Consider the following 20,702-nt stretch of genomic DNA (forward strand, 5'->3'; position numbering starts at 1 on the left):
CTTTTAAATAAACTTTCCCTCCTGCTCTAAAACTTGCCTCGATCTCTCACTTTGCCTTATGCCCCTCAGCCAAATTCTTTCTTCTGAGGAGGCAAGAATTAAGGTTGCTGCTGACCCAGTAGGTTTTGCCACCACTAAGAAACACTTTTCTAATAATAGTGTTTTCTCCCCGAGGATCATTGTCAGCAAGCTGCATCTATGAACAAACTGCATCCAGGCATATTATTCCAAAAATATGGGATTAGTGAGGAGGGAGAGGTGAATAGGTGGAACACAGAGGAGTTTAAGGCAGTGAAAATACTCTGTATGATATCATAATGTGGACACATGTCGTTACGTATTTGTCTAAATGCATAGAATGTTCAACAGTGAACCCTAAGGTAAACGATGGACTGTGGGTGATGATGATGATGTGCCAATGTAGGTTCACGAGTGTCACAAATGTCCCACTCATGTGGGGATTGATGATCATGGGGGAGGCTGTGCATGTGTCAGGGAAGGGGGTATATGGGAAATCTCTCTGCCTTCCTCTCAATTTTGCTGTGAAGCTAAAACTGCTCTAAAAAATAGTCTTAAAAAAATAAAACACAGACAGAACAGAGAATCACGATATATTTGAGGAAACACAAGAAGAAGAAAGAAATGCAATAAAAAGAACGAACACCTAAAGAAATAGGGGTAATAGAGTGTAAACAAAAAAGTATCTGAAACAGGCCTCAATCCATTTAGTTTATTTTGCGAAGGTGAAGGATATACCTGGGAAAGAGGTCTGTTTTCTGCAAGGATGATTTTGAGGGCTTCCGTATTTAAAGGGGAAAAGTAGGCTGAAGGGGAATGAGGGAGGGTATGGTCATATTACTGAATCCACTTGTTTCGAGAGAAAAGGAGCAGATAGAGGAACAGTCAGTTATGTATTGGTCTCACACTCAGTAAATTGGTGCTTTACACTAAAGAAGGTGAACACAGAGTAGCTACCTGTGGAGATATTTAATCTTTTATCTGTAGCTATCTGCTTAGGAACAAAAGGAAAGGTAGCTTCTTCCATGACTCAGCTTTCAATTAATTTTTTTTTTTTTTGGCAGAGTGAATTGGGGCCCCAAGTTTTTATTTTCTTTTCATAAAAGCAATCAAGAAAAGACTTAAAGACAAGTGTAATAATGTTCAAAGAAGAACTTCAGGCGAATTAAATTTCACAGAGTTTAACTGAGCGAAGAACGATTTACAAATTGGGGAGCCTCCTGCGAAAGAGTAAGCTCTGAGACTCCAGTGCAGCCATGTGGTGGAAGAAGATTTATGGACAGAAAATGGAAATGAGGTACAGAAACAGGCAGATTGGTTATAGCTTGGCGTTGGTCTTATTTGAACATGGTTTGAACAGTTGGCCGTCTTTGATTGGCCAAAACCTGGTGATTGGCATAAGAGAAGGTTACAGTTTGTTTATACCGCCATTTAGGTTATAGTTCGTGATGTACAGAGAAATATTTAGGCTTAACTTAAAATCTGTAAGAAGGCAGCTTCAGGCTAGACTTGTTTTAACAATTCCCCCTTTTTGGTCATCCTCTCAAAATTTAGTCAAAATTGAGAAGATGACCAAAACTTTAGACACTGATGGCACTATTACCATCATAAATGTGCTTATTTGCTCTTGAAACCCACTGGGAAATAGTTTAACAGTGGATTTTGCAAAATGAGAAAGAGGACTTCAGGTCACTTTTTTTTTTTTTGGTAAGGATTAGAGTAGAGGGTGCCTCTGTGTGCTGCAACGTCCTATTCACAGGAGAAAAATAACAAAACTTGGTCTATTCTAGGATTTATGTGTTTCCTTAAAGTCTTAGTGTGATTATGTGGCATTTAGCACAATTGACTCCATTTTGGTTTGGTCAGGTCTGCTGGGGCCTAGTGCGTGAGCTTAATCCAAAACAGTGGACTCCCTTAACTTTGGTTAAAAATTCCCTTTGTTTGGTCAGGTTCTCACTTAGGTGAGAGTGTGACCAAAACTTAGGGCCTCAGTGCCTCTCTCAGTTACTATTATTTTGGGTTTCTGGTCTCAGCACGTCATTCATAGGTTAGGGTGCCCTCAGGGTCACACATTTCTTTCAGCTCTTGATACTCCAGTTGAAGAGAGACCGCTTGACATTCTAGAGATGGTGGCATGCAAACATTTAAAACTTTTGAGGGAATACAGCACACCAGGGAGATTGCTATTTTGACTATCCGGAGGACAATACCGAGAGTTTGGCGTATGCTCCTTAGCTAAGGTCCCCATAAGCCAAACCACCTAAAATCAAACAGATCAAAGAATGAGCTAGAGAGTCTACTCGCTTTAAGCATTCTCTTCTTTAATCCTCTACAACTGAATCTCTATAATACCTGATGTGATGTATTTCTTCTTAGACAACAAGAAATGCCAGCAGCTGTATAGATACTTCTTTGTTTAGTCAGTAAGTAATCTAGAGCGATTCTATTATTTAGCGTCACTTTCACAAGAGAATTTAAAGTCTGTCGTGTAACCATAGCCTTTGTAGTAGAATCTGCTATAGAGCCTATCATGAGGGATAAATTTTTAATTTACTCCAAACTGTGAAAAAGGACCTAACAAATGATGCCCTTCCAGAAGAGTTTAGACCTTTTGGCAATGTTCTCTTTATTATTATTATTATTTTAAATTTATTTGTTATTTTTGAGACGGAGTCTCACTGTGTCACTCAACCAGAAGTGCAATTGCATGATCTCGGCTCACTGCAACCTCTGCCTTCCATGTTCAAGCGATTCTCCTGCCTCAGCCTCCTGAGAAGTTGGGATTACAGGCTCGTGCCACCACGCCCGGCTAATTTTTGTATATTTAGTAGAAACAAGGTTTTACCATGTTGGCCAGGCTGGTCTCAAACTCCTGACCTCAGGTGATCCACCCGCCTCGGCCTCCCAAAAGGCTGGGATTACCAGAATGAGCCACTGATCCAGCCTACAATGTTCTATTTAGCTCATGATGTAGGTTAAGAGGATTGGACTTAAGTTCTCTTCCTGACTGATTATGAGGCAACACATGTACCATTAAAATTTGTCAGCCGGGCGCAGTGGCTCACACCTGTAATTCCAGCACTTTGGGAGGCCGAGGCAGGCAGAGCACAATGTCAGGAGATCGAGACCATCCTGGCTAACACAATGAAACTCTGTCTTTACTAAAAATACAAAAAATTAGCCGGGCTTGGTGGCAAGGAACTGTAGTCCCAGCTACTCAGGAGGCTGAGGCAGGAGAATTGCTTGAACCCGCGAGGTGGAGGTTGCAGTGAGCCGAAATTGCGCCATAGCATTCTGGCCTGGCAACAGAGCGAGACTCTGGCTCAAAAAAAAAAACAAAAAAAAAAAAAAAAAAAGGGAAGTTTAATCGACTCATGGTTCTGTAGGCTGTCCAGGAGGCACAGGCACATAAGGCAGCTTCTACTTCTAGGGAGGCCTCAGGAATCTTACAATCATAGCGGAAGGGGAAGCAGGCTCATCTTACACGGCTGGAGCAGGAGCAAGAGAGAGCGAGTGGGGAGGTGCCACATATTTTTAAACAACCAGATCTTGTGAGAACTCACTACACAGTACCAAGGCGGGATGGTGCTAAACCATTCATGAGAACTGTGCCCCTATTATCCAGTCACTTTCTACCAGGCCTCACTTCCAACACCAGGGATTATTACAATTTGACGTGAGATTTGTTTGGGGACACAGATCCAAACCATATCAGAAACTGAACTCTGAAACCCTGTGTGAATATAGTACCTATCAGGGCTCGACATAGATGTTGAGATGTTTTCTAAAGTAATCTTCTCTCAGTCTGTTCTTGTAAAGTTATGAAACCAAAAGAAAATAGAATTAACACTGTCTTAGTCTTTTCTGAGTGCTATAACGAAACAGCGTAGACTGGGTAATTTATAAACAACAGAAATTTACTTCTCACAGTTCCAGAGCCTGGAAAGTCCAAGATGAGGCTCTGGCAGATTTGGTGTCTGATGAGGGCCATTTTCTGGTTCATAGTGTTACTGGTAGAAGAGACCCAAGTTACCCTGAGTTACTGGTGGCGAATCCTTAGATATCTGCAGCAACTTCAGCCCCGGTCTCCTCAGGAGAATGAATTCAACTGAGGGACATAAAGAAGAAGAGACTGAGGCAAGTTTCAGAGCAGGAATGGGGGTTTATTAAAAAGGCTTTAGAACGGGAAAGAAAGAAAAGAACACTTGGAAGAGATCCAAGTGGGCGCCTGAAGGTTAAAGAGAGAAAAAAGAAGAGCCTTGAACCTTGATCCTAGGAGTTTATAGGCTGGCCTCTTTCCCATGATTCTTCCCTTAAGCTGGGCTTTCTGCATGTGCAGTGCCCTCCTTACCCTTAGGAACTGAGTATGCACAATTTAGATGCCCAGCAATGACTCTGAGTCATGCTTACCCACCATTTCCTTGGAATCAACATGTGTCTTGTCAATAACGTGTTACATACATTACCACAACTCTTCTGCTCTTCCTAGAAGCTGTATTAGGGAGCACGTTTAGGGAGTTAGACACGTGCCCGTCTGAGGCTTTCTTCCCTTTTCTGGTGGCACATACCTGGAACATCATACTTTGCCATTTTTATGTCTTAATGTGCATGCCCAGGAAGTTGCTTCTCCCTGGGGTCTGCACTCAGTTAACATTTTTTTTTGTTAACAGGTGTGAATCATCAGGAAATGACCTCTCCCTGGCGCTGCCCAATTATTGTTTTTAAAGAGGCAATGCAATGATTGTTGAACCATCACGCAGCATTCCTAGTGGGTGGTGAGGGAGAGCCCTCTCCTTTCCTGCTCATGCCTATCTATCTACTTATAACAATAGTGGACACACCTTCTAGCTGTGTCTTCACATGGCGGAAGGGCAAATGAGCTTCCTTGGTCTATTTTGTAAGAGCACTAATCCCAATGATGAAGGCTCTGTCCTCATAATCTAATCACCTCTCAAAAGAAAGGGATTGGCCAGGTGTGGTGGATCACACCTGTAATCTTAGCACTTTGGGAGGCTGAGGCAGGCAGATTGCCTGGGGTCAGGAGTTCAAGACCACCCTGGGCAACATGGTGAAATCGGTCTCTACTAATACATACAAAAATTAACCAGGTGTGGTGGTGGGTGCCTGTAGTCCCAGCTACTCTGGAGGCTGAAGCAGGAGAATTGCTTGAACCCAGGAGTCGGAGGTTGCAGTGAGCCAAGATTGCACCACTGCACCCCAACTTTGGTGACAGAGCAAGACTCCATCTCCAAAAAAAAAAAAAAAGGAAAAAAGGGATTATTCTCTGTATATAATCACATTAGGGGTTAGGATTTCAACATTAGAATTGTGGGGGAACACAGACATTCAGACCATAGCAAACACCAACTAGGCAAAAAGAACAGACCCCCAGTGGCATCAGGGTCACACTGACATGTAGAAGCCCACCCACATCTGAAATTCTGAACTCCTCTACCCCTGGGATGGGCTGAGGGATCATCTGAAATGACCCAGACAAATGAATCTCACTTTCTGGATTGATTTATAGACCCCCTGTGTTGCAGAGCCATACTCCCTCCCCTTTGGCCGCACACCAACCTGAACAGTATCTCAAAACAGCTTGAGGTATGGTGTGTGCTCTCCAGGATGAGTCCTGTCTTTGAATTGGTCCCTAATGCCACCATAACCACCCAGCCAGCTAAAGCTGAATATATTGACAGTCTCACCTCAGAACAAATTGCAGTTGAGCGTTTCCTGCCTGAATGTACAGGCACTAAGTCTAGCTTTGCTTTTGAAGTTAATTGTTCTCTCCTTTATCTGTCTGATATGGCTCTAATCTATATTAACACATTACATGTGCTCAAAGGTAATTTTTATTCATTAAAAATAACTAGAGAATGTTCTTTTCTTTGAGATCATCAGCACTCTTCCATGACTACTTTACTAGTCAATTTTACATGTTTGCTATTTGAAGAGTGCCTCAATCACTGCCAGACCTCTTTTTTCCCTCAATTAACTCAGAACATCCAAGATTGAACTCATCATCATTGCTTTGAGAAGGCAGCTCTCCCTGGCCCCCGCTGCAAACCCCATTTCCAGGAGTTCCATGACTCTGCTGTCTGCCACGCTACAAGACCTCTGATTCTTCTCTCTGTGTTCACTAAGAAGTATCATTTTGTTTTCCAATTTCCTCTAGGATTTTTCCAGTCCTGTCCATTTTTATGGTTACCCCCAGTCCAGATCTTCATCTCTTCACACCTGTATCCATTATGATTGCATTGTATCTCCTAATTATTTCCACAAGCTTAACAGTTGTCTTCGCATTCTGCAAATACTCATTGTCACAGTGTGCTAAGCCTTTCCTGTCCAAATCCATCCTACACACTATTCCCAGACTAATTTTCTTAACATGTGCACTTATCACTGTGCCAAGATGGTCAGTTGTTCCCAGGCTGCTTTCTTTCCTTCAGACATAGAAAGAGAATTTCTAGTTGCGCACTCAGTTAAAAATTTCCTCCCATCGATTTTTCTCACATGCGCCTCTTCTGGGACTCTACGATTGGAGGTTGACCTGTGTTAAGCCTTTCCTGTCCAAATCCATCCTACACACTATTCCCAGACTAATTTTCTTAACATGTGCACTTATCACTGTGCCAAAATGGTCAGTTGTTCCCAGGCTGCTTTCTTTCCTTCAGACATAGAAAGAGAATTTCTAGTTGGGCACTCAGTTAAAAATTTCCTCCCATCGATTTTTCTCACATGCGCCTCTTCTGGGACTCTACGATTGGAGGTTGACCTGTGTATTGGGCCATTCATTTTCTTATTCTTCATCTCCTATCTTCTATCTCTTTACCTTTTGGCTCTACTTTCTGGGAAATTCTCTCATTATTATCTTGTAACTCTAATACTGAGACTTTCTTCTTCTCACTCTGTCTTTGTGTCCTGTGTGTGTCCGCCTTTCATATTGGCTGCTCGTGCATCTGGTGCTCCAGGCTATCTTCCTCTGTAAGAGTGGAGCCTGTGAAGCTGATTGACAATTCTGTGTGCATGGGAAGTTTGTCAACTATGGTCTTCACTGCAGGGTGGCCTAATAGAGTCATTTTATTGGAGAACTTCCAAAGTCAATATTTGTAGGTCTTTTGCCTTGAGCTGGTCATCTTCCCCAGGGAAGAATCTTCCAGACTTCAACCTGGAGATAATAGGCCTGGCTCTCAGTTCTCTGGGAAGTTGTTGAAGGTCTAGACATCAATTAGAGAAACTTCCCATCATTCCTCTTGTTTTCCATCCAGTATCTTCAAACTCAGCTGTGCTTGTGCAACACTGTTTTATTATCTCCACACTTCAGCCAAAGTAGGAGAGGCCATCTGGGCAGGGTCGACAGACTTAGCAAATCAAAATGCAGGCACCCACTTACATTTAAATTTCAGATAACAAGTAATTGTTTAATATAAGTATCCCTCATGCAATATTTGGGACACACTTATACTCAAAAAAATTATTCATTCCTTATCTGAAATTCAGATTTAACTGGGTATCCTACATTATCTGACAACCCTACATCTGGGTGTCATACTGCTTCTCAAATAGACTTTGTGCCAATCTTCCTGTTTTGGGCCTCATTTTTAACCCTACAAGAGATGCCTGGATCTGCCAATATAAGAACAGGCAATGAGAATCAAGCTGTTTTCCAGCTTATCTTGGAGCTGACTTGGGAATAGCTTTCTTGGGTCTGCTAAGTCAGTTACCACTTGCCCATCTGCTTTCCAGCTTCCAGAATTGGGTGGCTGTTGGTTTTTCTTTTATAAATCTATAAAGCTTTACAGGCTTAAGTCTTCTGGTTTTGTTTGTTTTGCTTTAGTATTGATTTTGGTTTCTTTTGCTTATCATAATATTTTTGGTTTTTAAGCATCTTAATTGAGGTGTTACGTTTTAAGCCGTACAATTTGTGCTATTTGGCAAATGTACATGGTGGGGTAGCCACCACTGTAATCAACACATAGAATGTTTCCCACTACCTCGGAAAATTTCCTTCTGCTGCTTTGCCCTCATTCTCTTCCTCCACTCCCTGGCCTCTGGCAATCACTGATCTATTTTATGTTATTTTAGTTTTGATTTTTGTACAATTTCATAAAATGAGATCATGGCATATGTGATCTTTTGTGTCTGGCTGCCGTCGCTTAGCATAATGCTTCTGAGATTCATCATGCATCATGCATTGCTGTGCATATCAGCAGTTTTCTCCTCTTACTGCTGAGTCGTATTCCATTGTATGAATATATACAATTTGTTTACCCATTTGCCAGTTGAAGAACGCTCGTTTCCAAGTTTTGGCTATTGAATAAAGCTGCTATGAACGTTGATACACAAGTCATGGTGTGGTTACATGTGTTCATTGCTCTCATGTAAATTCCTAGGAGTGTTTCTGAGTCACATAATAGGTTTATGTTTAGTTTTGTAAGAAATTGCAAACTGTTTTGCAGAGTGGCTGTACCATTTACCATTTTAAATTCCCACCACCATGTGTGAGACTTCCAGGGGTTCCACGGCCTCGAGAATACTTGGTGTTGTCAGTCGAATTAATTTTAGCCACTTTACCGAGTGTGTGGTCCTAGCTTGTTGCGGTTTTCATTTGCATTTCCCTGTTGATTTTGAGTCTCTCATTTGCCATTCAAATATTATCATTGGTAACGTGTCTGTTCAAATCTTTCGCCAAATTTAAAAAATGAGGTTATTTATCTTCTTATTGATCTTGTAAGAGTTCTATGTTCTGGATACATTCCTTTTCAGATAAATGATTTGCAAATATAGTTGACCCTCATTATTCATGGATTCCATATTTTTGAAATCACCTATCCACTAAAAACTTTTTATAACTCCATGTAGGATACTACAAGAGACATATTGTGACGATGTAGTCAATGATAGCCATAGGCCCAGTCAGACATTTCACAGGGCTGACACTCTGTGTCACACAGCAGTGTGATGCAGCCTGGCCCAGGCGTTTCCAGTCCTGGCCCTGGATTTCCAGGGGACGAGATCACCTCAGCACAGGTGCAACTCTCATAAATCTTACAACAAATCTGACACTTACAGGAATAGCTCAGACTCTATGAAAGAAATACCTGGTGACTGACCCAGACTGAATACAGGTATAAGAAAGGAGGACAAATCCTCCGAACTCTGAGAATGGTCTCTAGATGGGGACCCTCCTGGTCAGGTGGTTATCCAACCCCTGACTGTGTCTGGCCTGTGCCATCAGCCTGTCCTGCTATCCCTCTTAGAAGAAGAGTGCTGTGAGAATAAACTGAGCAGCTGATGTTGCTGAATACTCATCTTTCACATCATCAGATGGAAAGGGAAAAGTCCCCCCGGGGGAGCTGGTTAACTAGGCCCACCTGAGAGTTTCCAAAACAACACCCCCAAATCAGCACTCGCAGCACTTTTGTGGTCATTTGCAGACATGCACAGGGTGGTGAAACATTTGAATTACTCCATGTGCAAAATCTCAGCTGAGGCTGTATAGGACGATGCTCTGCCTTCTTGTTCCAGCTCTCAAACCGTAAACAAATGTCCATTCTGCACCCTATATAGTGCCATGTTTTTGCATTTTTGTACTCTTGTTAGTGATTTTGCTGTTTAAAATGCCCCCAGACACGGTGCTGAAGTGCTGTCTACTGTCTGAGTGCAGGAGGCTGCGATGTGCCTGTGGAGACAATACCTGTGCTGGATGAGCTGCCTTCAGCATAAGTTGCTGTGCTTTTGGCATTAAGTTCAGTGTTAATGAAGCAACAGCCAGGTACATCGAGGCAAATCACCTCTTCCCGCCAGAAAGTGCTGAAGTAGCATCTATAGTAGGTGGCAAAACTATGGAAAAAATGGAAAAGCGGCTAACTTTGGGGATTTGTGAGACAATGTCTGATTAAAACAAAAAGCATTGTGAGGCCGAAAGCCAAAGTCAGGAAAATGTTAAGCCCTTCTCAGCTAGCGCTGACTGGCTCGCATGTTCCAGAAGGTGATGCAACGTGAAAAAGGTTCAACCTGCAGACGAGGCGGGTTCTGCAGATCAGGAGGCTGTGGGAGAATTGTAAAAACACCTGAGTGCTATACAGGGAAAAGGTTATGCGGAAGGGCAGGTTCTCAATGCTGATGAGACCTGCGTGCTCTACTAGGATGTTGATAAACAAACCTGTGTAACATAAATGGTGTTTCAGCTGATGAAAACGTTGTGACCAGACGCTCACAGAACCCAACCTGTACTTTCCCCAGGAGAAATAGCTCAGTATTCATTAGTTCTGGGTTTGAGGCACATTCACAGAACATAACTACCTCGAATCACAAGAATCAGCTGTGCTTCCCTCTATCCCTGCCCTGGGGGCTCCAGTCCCATCGAACTCTCTGTAGTTGCCTGAAGATGCTTTTCCTGGGGTGCCCTCTCCTCTCTGTCTAATTACCCAGGTCCATCCCTTAAGCCTCAGCCCCAGTGATGCCCAGGAAGTCTCTCTGGACCCTCCCCTAGGGTGGCTGAGAATCTTTTCTTCAGCGCCAAGTGACACGCCCTGCACACACCTCTGGCTCAGCGTGCATCACAGCAGCGAGATCGTTCACACACTCCTCTGCCTCCCCCACCAGCCTCTGAGCTGCTTCAGGACAGGCCCTTTCTTTTCTTTCTATCTACACACACATAGGTGTATATATGTATGTTTGTATATGTGTGTACATATAGACATGTACTGGGAGCTAGCAAAAACCAACACTGCTTACACTATGTTACACTTTTATTTTATTATATAAATTAATGTACAGTATCATGTCTATTCAATCAATTCCATGTTTTTATGTTCCGGTACTTAGCACAGAGCCTGGCCCATAGAAAGGATCAGTAAATATGTGTTGAAAAAAAGCCTAAAAGTTAACAATATTTATTAATGCTACTGAATTGAGGCTTTCTGAGTTATAAGTTTTTAATAAGTAGATAAAATAGTTTGAATATATAAAATTAATAGCTTGTTCCCTTAAATATTTTAAACAATTCCTCTGCCCCCTCTTTTTAAAAATTTGAGCTATCTATAATAAAATTTTGCTGAGCAAAATTAAACTTCAGCTTAGTCTAAATGAAATAACTAGAAATGTGGATAAAGCAGTCTGAATTAATGAGTTTTTACCATGCTCAGTCTAATTATTGAATATTGGAGCCAGAGAGATCTTAATGTACGCAGGTATTAATAAGGTTTTTCCAGGTTAGCTAAGGAGGTAGGAAGGTATATTAGTCCATTTTCACACTGCTGATAAAGACATACCCAAGACTGGATAATTTATAGAGAAAAAGAGGTTTAATGGACTCACAGTTCCACATGGCTGAGGAGGCCTCACAATTATGGTGGAAGGTGACAGGCACTTCTTACATGGAAGCAGCAAGAGAATATCAGAGCCAAGCAAAAGGGGTTTCCCCTTATAAAACCAGATCTTGTAGGACTTACTCACTACCATGAGAGCAGTACGGGGGAAACTGCCCCCATGATTCAATTATCTCCCACCGGGCCCCTCCCACATAATCTTGAATTATAGGAGCTACAATTCAAGATGAGATTTGGGTGGGGACACTGCCAAACCATTTCAGAGGGGAAAGAGCAGAAACAGCCTCACCAGGCTATGTGGGGCCTTAAAGGAAGGTCATTCACAGACAGCTCTGGGCTCGGCTTTCTGATAGCAGCTCCGTGAATCACTAACTAGCTGTCTCTGTGTCGGCTCTACAAGAAGAACTACAAAATGCTGCTCAAAGAAGTCAGAGATGACACAAACAAATGGAACAACATTCTATGCTCATGGATAGGAAGAATCAATATCATTAAAATGGCCATACTGCCCAAAGCAATTTATAGATTCATTGCTATTACTATCAAACTACCAATGACATTCTTCACAGAACTAGAAAAAACTTTTAAAATTCATATGGAACCAAAAAAGAGCCCAAGTAGCTAAGGCAATCCGAAGCAAAAAAAAAAAAAAAAAAAAAAAGAAACAAAGCTGGAGGTATCATGCTACCTGACTTCAACTATACTACAGGGCTACAGCAACCAAACAGCATGGTATATTGGTACAAACACAGATACATAGACCAATGGAGCAGAATAGAAAGTCCAGAAATAAGACTGCAGGCTGCACACCTACGACCATCTGATCTTTGACAAAGCAGACAAAAACAAGCAGTGAGGAAAGGATTCTCTATTCCATACATTGTGCTGGGGTAACTTGCTAACCATATGCAAAATATTGAAACTGGACCCCTTCCTTACACCATATAAAAAAATCAACTCAAGATGGATTAAAGACTTAAATGTAACAACCCCAAACTATAAAAGCCCTGGAAGACAACCTAGGCAATACCATTCTGTACATAACAACGGGCAAATATTTCATGATGAAGACACCAAAAGCAATTGCAACAACAGCAAAAGTTGACAAATGGGATCTAATTAAACCAAAAAGCTTCTGCACAGCAAAGGAAAACATCAACAGAGTAAACAGGCAACCTACAGAATGGGAGAAAATATTTGCAAACTATGCATCTGACAAAGATTTAATATCCAGTATCTATAAGCAACTTAAATTAACAAATAAAAACCAAACAGCCCTATTAAAAAGTGGACAAAATACATGAATAGATACTTTTCAAAAGAAGACATACTTGCAGCCAATAGGCATACGAAAGAAAGCTCAACATCACTGATCATTAGAGAAATGCAAATCAAAACCACAATGAGATACCATCTCACACCAGTCAAAATTACTATTATTAAAAAGTCAAAAAATAACAAATGCTGGCAGGGTTGGGGAGAAAAAGGAACAATTATATGCCATTGGTAGGTATGTAAATCAGACCAACCATTGTGGAAAACAGTGTAGCAATTCTTCAAAGACTGAAAAACAGAAATACCATCCAACCCAGCAATCCCATTACTGGGTATATACCCAAAGGAATAGAAGTCTTTCTATCGTAAAGACACATGCACTTGTATGTTTGTTGCAGTACTATTCACAATAGCAAAGACATGGAATCAACCTAAATGCTCATCAATGGTAGACTGGATAAAGAAAATATGGTACATATCCACCATGGAATACTATGCAGCCATAAAATAGAACTAGATCATGTCTTTTGCAGGAACATGAATGGAGCTGGAGATCATTATCCTTAGCAAACTAATGCAGGACAGAAAACCAAATACTGCATGTTCTCACTTATAAGTGGGAGCTAAACGATGAGAACATATGCACACAAAGAGGAGAGCAACAGACACTGGGGCCTACCAGAGGGTGGAGGATGGGAGAAGGGAGAAAATCAGGAAAAATAACTAATGGATACTAAGCTTAATACCTGGGTGACAAAATAATCTGCACAACAACCCCCCATGACATGAATTTACCTAATATAACAAACCTGCACATGTACCCCGAACCTAAAATAAAAGTTAAAAGAAAAAAGAATTCCTGTTTATCAGAAGACACCCCTAAGAAAGTGAAGAGGTAAGTAACAGAGTGGGAGTAGATACAACACATATAACTGACAAAGGGCTCACATCCGGAATATGTAAAGAACATTATGAATCAGTAAGAAAAAAATATCTAATGAAAAAGTGAAAAGATACCAAATTAAAATCAATGAGGCCAGGTGCGGTGGCTCATGCCTGTAATCCCAAAATTTCAGGAGGCTGAGGCAGGAAGATCACTTGAGGTCAGGAGTTCAAGACCAGCCTGGCCAACATGGCAAAACCCCGTTTCTACTAAAAATACAAAAACTAACTGGGTGTGGTGGCAGGCACCTGTAATCCCTGCTACGTGGGGAGGCTGAGATATGAGAATCGCTTGAACCTGGGAGGTAGAGGTTGCCGTGAGCCAAGATCACGCCACTGCACTCCAGTATGGGTGACAGAGTGAAACTTTTGTCTCAGAAAAAAAAAAAAATGTTATACCACCACATATCCTCCTGGATAGCTAAATAAAAAAGACGGACAATTTTAAGTGTTGGTGAGGATATGGAGCAATAACTCTTACTTAGTGCTGTGTGCTAGGTGTCATGTATTAGATTTTAAAATTAGCATATTTAGGACCTATGTATTTTACTACTGGGGTAACAGAAATGTATGCATCAGAAAAGACATGTACAGTAATCGTTACTGGAACATCTGGGGTTTGGTCTAGGGCCTGCTGCTCACAGCACAGAAAGTCAGTCACTGAGAAGAGTATTGCCAGGGAAGGAGCATTTAATTGAGTGCTGCAGCAAGAAGAACAATAAGCTAGTCTCAAATCTGTCTCCCTGACCAACTAAAATTGGGGGGTTTATATAGTGAGGAAGGCAGGAAAACAGGAATTAGGAAGGGGTAAGGAAGCAATCATGATAGACGAGGAGTCTGGCATCTCGTTGTCTGGATGCGGCCATCTGAGGAGTTTCCGTTCCTTGCCTGAGGGTCAGTTTCCTGAGGAAGGAACTCAGATGGGACAAATGTAAGTTTGAAGTTTTAAGATCAGGGAGGATCAATTTCCATGTTTATTCAAAGAACCATACATATTAGTTCTATGGGCCAATTGGGCTGGTTTCAGAATGTACATGTCATCATTATTTGTAATAGGAAAAAAAAAAATCTTGAAAAAAATCCAAATGAGACTTCTCGTTTCCAGCTTGGAAGCTGTCACTCCTGTCCTCACAAGAAAAAAGTTGAACAAACTAAAAATCAACTTTTAGGTTTATCAGAGAATTGAAGTCACAGGACAAACCACTACCTCTTTGGAGAGGCAGGTGAATACAGCTAATCAATCATAGCTTACCAGGAGCAGAGGCCACTGGAGCCAGGACCAGGGAAAGAAAACCTAAATAGCAATTGCCAAATTGCTGGAGGCTCAGTGTACACGAGCTTGAAACATAAACATTAGGAAGGTCCCATTATAGGGGGCCCACACTTTCATAAGCCTAACTCCAGGGAAGCCCCCACCAGGTGCTCAGAGAGAACACCAGAGAAAGGCTCTCTCCTGATTTCCACAGGGAAGGGAAAAAGTAACCATTGTGAAATACATCCAGGACATTGTGTCTTAACAAAATCCCTCCCTCGAGGGAAGCTGTACCATGGAGGCTAACTACCTTATGGTTTTCCAGAGCTTAGCAGACCCAGGGGATGGGAGACACCCAACTCCAGCCCCTTCTAGCCTTCCTGTCTCACCTAAGCAGGGATAGAGAAGGGTACTGGTTGGCTGAGAAGCAGCCCAAGGCACAGGCTCTGCAAAATTGAGACCTAATCATAGGTCTACAGAACACTTCCCTGCCCTCCACACCTCAGCACCACATGAATAGGGCTCTTGCAACAAGAGAGGACAGCGGAAAAAAATGCAAATTTTAGACCTTATTTAAGAAATCTCAGGGAAAACCCAAAGACAACAGGAGAGAAAAAGCAAGAGGATTAGAGGAAATTTTAGCCTCTAACACCTGTAGCTAGAGCAAACTGTAGACAGCTTAACTCCCAGCCAGAGAAGCAACTTCACATTGAAGGCATACTTGCCTCAGTTCTTTCTACCCAGTCATGTCTAGCATTCAACAAAAAATGATGACACACGAACAGGCGAAACAACACAGCTTGAAGACGCAGAACAAGCATCAGAGCCAGACTCAGTTATGCCTGAGATTCTGGAATTATCAGACCAGTAATTTAAAGTAACTGTGAGCCGGGCGCGGTGGCTCACGCTTGTAATCCCAGCACTTTGGGAGGCCGAGGCGGGCGGATCACGAGGTCAGGAGATCGAGACCACGGTGAAACCCCGTCTCTACTAAAAAAAATACAAAAAGCTAGCCGGGCGTGGTGGCGGGCGCCTGTAGTCCCAGCTACTCGGAGAGGCTGAGGCAGGAGAATGGCGTGAACCCGGGAGGCGGAGCTTGCAGTGAGCCGAGATTGCGCCACTGCACTCCAGCCTGGGCGACAGAGCGAGACTCCGTCTCAAAAAAAAAAATAAAAAAAAAAAAAAAAAAAAATAAATAAATAAATAAAGTAACTGTGAATAATAGGCTAAGGGCTCTACTGGAAAAAGTGGATCATGTGAAAGAACAGATAGGCAATGTAAGCAGAGAGAAGAAATTTGCAGAATTGTAAGTAAGGAGAGAAATGTAACGTGACAAACTCCATCTTGCTTCTAACTTCACAGGCCAAATTGGTTTTTTGCTTAATCTAGTATAGAGGCCAAGACAGCTATGAGAGGAATTTTGTTTACAGCTCAACTTTGAGGCAAGGAAAACTAACCCATCTCCTTGTTCAGAGGTTGAAGCCACATTCATAAGACAAAGTTAGAATTCCGGGAGGGTGTTGAATTTTGCTAAAGAAGAGGCGGCAGAGTTAAACAGTGACCTGTCATCATTCAGCTTGTTTTTCCATAAGTTGCTTCCTGACCCAGAGTCATGGAACCCAGGGTTGCAAGATTTACAAATTTCCCAACTACTCCTACAGATAACATCACTGTTGTGAAACTGAAGGGGAGCTGGTCTTTGAGACATTTTTCAGATTTAGCACTTTGGTCAACCAAGAACTGCCACCTACCCGGTCCTGAGTCCCCTCCCAGCTGGATAAAGACAGTTCTAAACAATTCTGCGATTTCCTCAATTGTTTCAGTTTCCCAGCCCCCTGCCTGGCAAAGTACCATTAAAAAAACCCCTCGTCTCCAAATTCTTGGAGAGACGGGTTTGAGACACCTCTCCCTGTCCTTGTCTGGCCGCCTCTGCAATAATTAAACTCTTACTTCTGCAATACCTGTTGTTCTCACTGCTCTTAGCTTTCTGGGCAGTGAGCAAGATGAACCCATTGCGCCGTTACGGAAACTCAAGAAAAGATCAAAAGGAAATGCTACAAATCAAAAACACTCTAATAGAAATTTAAAAATGCCTTTGACGGGCTCATCAGTAGCTCGAAAATGGCTGAGGAAAATCAGTGAGCTTGAAGATAAGTCAATAGAAACTTCTCAAACTGAAAACAAAGAGAAAAAAGAATGAAAGCCATAGAATGGAATATGCAAAAACTGTGGGAGGGTTTAAAAAGACATGCATAATGGGAATACTAAAAGGGGAAGAAAGAAAGGAACAGAAGAAATATTTGAAGTAATAATGGCTGAGAATTTTTTAAAGTTAATGATAGACACCAAACGAAGGATCCAGGAAACTGAGAGAACACTGAACAGGTTATATGCACTGACATATATCATGGTCACACTACAGGAAAATCAAAGAGAAAACCTTGAAAGAAGCCAGAGGAAATAAAACACCTTATTATAAAGGGGCAAGGATAAATACTACATCAGACTTCTCCTCAAAAACCATACAAGCAGGCAAGAAAAAACTCACCAACTTAGAATTCTGTATCCAGTAAAATTATCCCTTAAAAGTGAAGGAGGTCGATGTGATGAATATGCTAATTATCTTGATTTGATCATTATGCATTATATGCATTGAAACATCACTGTGTATCCCATAAATATGTACAATTATTATACAATTATTTTACATCAATTTTTAAAAGTAAAGGAGAAATAAAGACTTTCTTAGACAAAAATTGAGGAAATTTAACACCAGTAGATCTGCCTGCCAAGAAATGCTAAAAGTTCTTTAGAGAGAAGGAAGATGCTGATGTAGGTCAGAAACTTGAAACTTTATCATTTTGAAAATGTGGGACCCTCCAGCTACCATCCCCTCCTCCCTCCCTCCCTCCATCCCTCTCATACATTGACTGTCCTTAGGAAGTGAAGTAGCTTTTCCTGGAATCCTTAGTCAAAATTAACTTGATGCCTGCTCATTGCTTTCACACGTGTGTTAAGACACACACAAAATGGAGGATAACCACAATTTGTGGTGTGGAGGAAAATAAATATTATTTTCAGTGAACTCTTGGTGTTCAAACCTTGTGGATTTTAGTACCTCCCATATGTGAGGTTTAAAAATCAGAGAAACGGCCAGGCACAGTGGCTCATGACTGTAATCCCAGCACTTTGGGAGGCCAAGGTGGGTGGATCACTTGAGGTCAGGAGTTTGAGACCAGCCTGGCCAACATGGCGAAACCCCGTCTCTACTAAAAATACAAAAATTAACCGGGCGTGGTAGCGTATGCCTGTAATCCCAGCTGCTAGGGAGGCTGAGGCAGGAGAACTACTTGAACCCAGGAGGCGGAGGCTGCAGTGAGCCGAGATTGCACCACTGCACTCTAGCCTGGACAACAGAGCAAGACTCCCATCTCAAAAAAATAAAAATAAATAAATCAGAGAAATCCATTAGTTTTAAAAGTGTCATTTAAGGGGGAGGAAAATAGAGACTTCTGTGCACGTGAGTGAAAATTCACACATCTACTTCTGCCTTGCAATTTTTATGTGTAATGATGTCTTTATTTTGGCAGTTAGTTACGTCTGAGAATAAGTACACTCCATTAACAAGGCAATACTACTTTCTCCTCCCTTTCTCCAGAATGGGCTAATGGCTTCTCACTCTTCTTTTCTTCTCCTTGCAGATGACGTCACACAGTTCTGCTGACACCCTCCGTGAAAATCAGAGCTGTGTGGAACTCACTCCAGCGCCCCCACCCTCAGCCGCTGCCTCGCGTCTCCCTGCCCAGGGCTCAGCCGCTGTGACAGACGCCCTGAGATGTAGTGCACTCCAGGCTTCTGTCCTCGCAGACAAGCGCCAGACAGAGGGGACGGAGATCTCATTTCGGGTGGGACTCCGGAGCTTTTTCCAGAGCCAGACTGCTTGGTGGGGCCACTGCAGCATTCTGGAAGGGTCCTTGATTGAACATTTTGTGGCAGGGTTTTTTTTGCCTGTCCTTTATAAAGGCTGTGGTGCAACCCTTCAGGCACTTTCTTCTTGAATATGACTGGCACAGGGCCTGACACATAATCGTGCTCAATATCTTTCCTCTATGAGGGAGGCACAAAAAAAAAAAAAAAAGAACTACAGGGGAATTTTAGAAGAGAGAGACAACTGTGTATGGCTGAAGTGAGAATCCGAACTGTTTTGTGGATGAGGCTGATTAGAGGAAAAAATAAAAGTGTAGGTTCAATCCCTCATTCACCAGACACCATCATCAACTGGCATGTTTTAGTTTTGCTATGGAAAGAGAAATAATGGTGACTGAAAACAAACACAAGCCTTTACAATCTGGTGAAGCAGATGAGTGTTCATCAATTAATTACATAAATAAATATAAATTTACATGGGAAGCAACCTAAATGTCCAATAGGAAAATGGTGAAATAAATTGTGATAGGTTCTTTTGCTTTAATATTATGTAGCCACTGAAATTGTTTCAGGGCTGGGCACAGTGGCTCGTGTTTGTAATAACAGCACTTTGGGAGGCTAAGGTGGGAGGATTACTTGAGCCCAGGAATTCCAGACCAGCCTGGGCAACATCATCATGTCTCTAGAAATAATACAAAAATTAGCCAGGTGTGGTGGCACCTGCCTATAGTCTCAGCTACTCAAGGCTGGGGCAGGAGCATCACTCCAGCCTGGGAGATGGAGGCTGCAGTGAGCCATGATAGTGCCACTGCAGTCCTGCCTGGGTGACAGAGGAGTGAGACCCTGTCTCAAAAAAAAAAAAAAAAAAAAGTTTCAAAGATTCATAAGATGAGTACAATAACACTGGGTGTTTAAAAAGTGGGATATAGGCTGGGCGTGGTGGCTCACGCCTGTAATCCCAGCACTTTGGGAGGCCAAGGCAGGCAGATTATGAGGTCAGGAGTTCGAGACCAGCCTGTCTAACATAGTGAAACTCGTCTCTACTAAAATACAAAAATTAGGTGGGTGTGGTGGCATGCGCCTCTAGCCCCAGCTACTCGTGAGGCTGAGGTGGGAGAATCGCTTGAATTCAGGAGGCGGAGGTTGCAGTGAGTCGAGACCACGTCATTGCATTCCAGCCTGGGTGCAGAGTGAGACTCTGTCTCAAAAGAAAAAAAAAAAAGTGGGATATAAAAATACAAAATAAATCCCAATTTTATAAAAACAAATGCATGTTTGTCTATAATAGGAAAGTTGGTTACAGACCACAATGAACAGTGATTTTCCCTGGTGATGGATTAGGAAGCATAGAGCATCTTCTCATTAATGATGAATGTTTTGCCAGGAGGTAAATGGATTTGTTTTTCCAACGTTTAAATTTACAATTAGATGCTTCGCATGCTTTCAATGAGGAATTAAAGCTTTAGCATGGATTCTTTCTCTCTCTTTGAGTTGTTTCGTTTGGTTTTGATGGGGCAGGAGTAAAGTGAAGGTCACCCAGCCCTTGTTGAGCGGGTCGTGTGCTTCTGGAAGGAGCCCTGGCGGAGCGGGGTTTTGAGAGATGTGACCTCTGGGCTCTCATTCCCTTTCTGCACCTGTCTAAGCAGGTTCATCTCCTCTGTCTGCTGTTTGTCTTGTTTGGGGTTTTGTCTCCATTTCGGAAGGCAAAAGCTTGTGTGCAAGGAGAAAGTTCTAAGAAATGCTTCCAGGGATGATGATGAGAGTTTGATTTTCAAGTGACTGTTCCTGAGCATCTGATTAAATTCCTATGTCAGTAGAAAAATGTGCCTCGTTCTGGATTAATTCCATCATTTCATAGCGATAACTCCCATCTTCTACAATTCCCACCAAAAGGGACTATTTTGGTTGAAAGCTTTTCCCTTGGGAGCCACTGGTGTATTATGTTTATCAGCTTT

At 42.2% G+C, this 20,702-nt stretch overlaps 1 long non-coding RNA gene across 1 annotated transcript; it reads left to right on the forward strand.

Annotated features, from left to right (window-relative positions):
- The first annotated feature begins 1,088 nt into the window (after positions 1-1,088).
- Positions 1,089-19,094, forward strand: LOC134735763 (uncharacterized). Its single transcript, XR_010119205.1, has 2 exons — positions 1,089-1,315; positions 18,522-19,094. It is a non-coding gene; the product is annotated as an uncharacterized lncRNA (long non-coding RNA).
- The last annotated feature ends 1,608 nt before the right edge of the window (positions 19,095-20,702 follow it).

This window comes from Symphalangus syndactylus, chromosome 23 (assembly GCF_028878055.3).
Source record: "Symphalangus syndactylus isolate Jambi chromosome 23, NHGRI_mSymSyn1-v2.1_pri, whole genome shotgun sequence".
NCBI lineage: Eukaryota > Metazoa > Chordata > Mammalia > Primates > Hylobatidae > Symphalangus > Symphalangus syndactylus.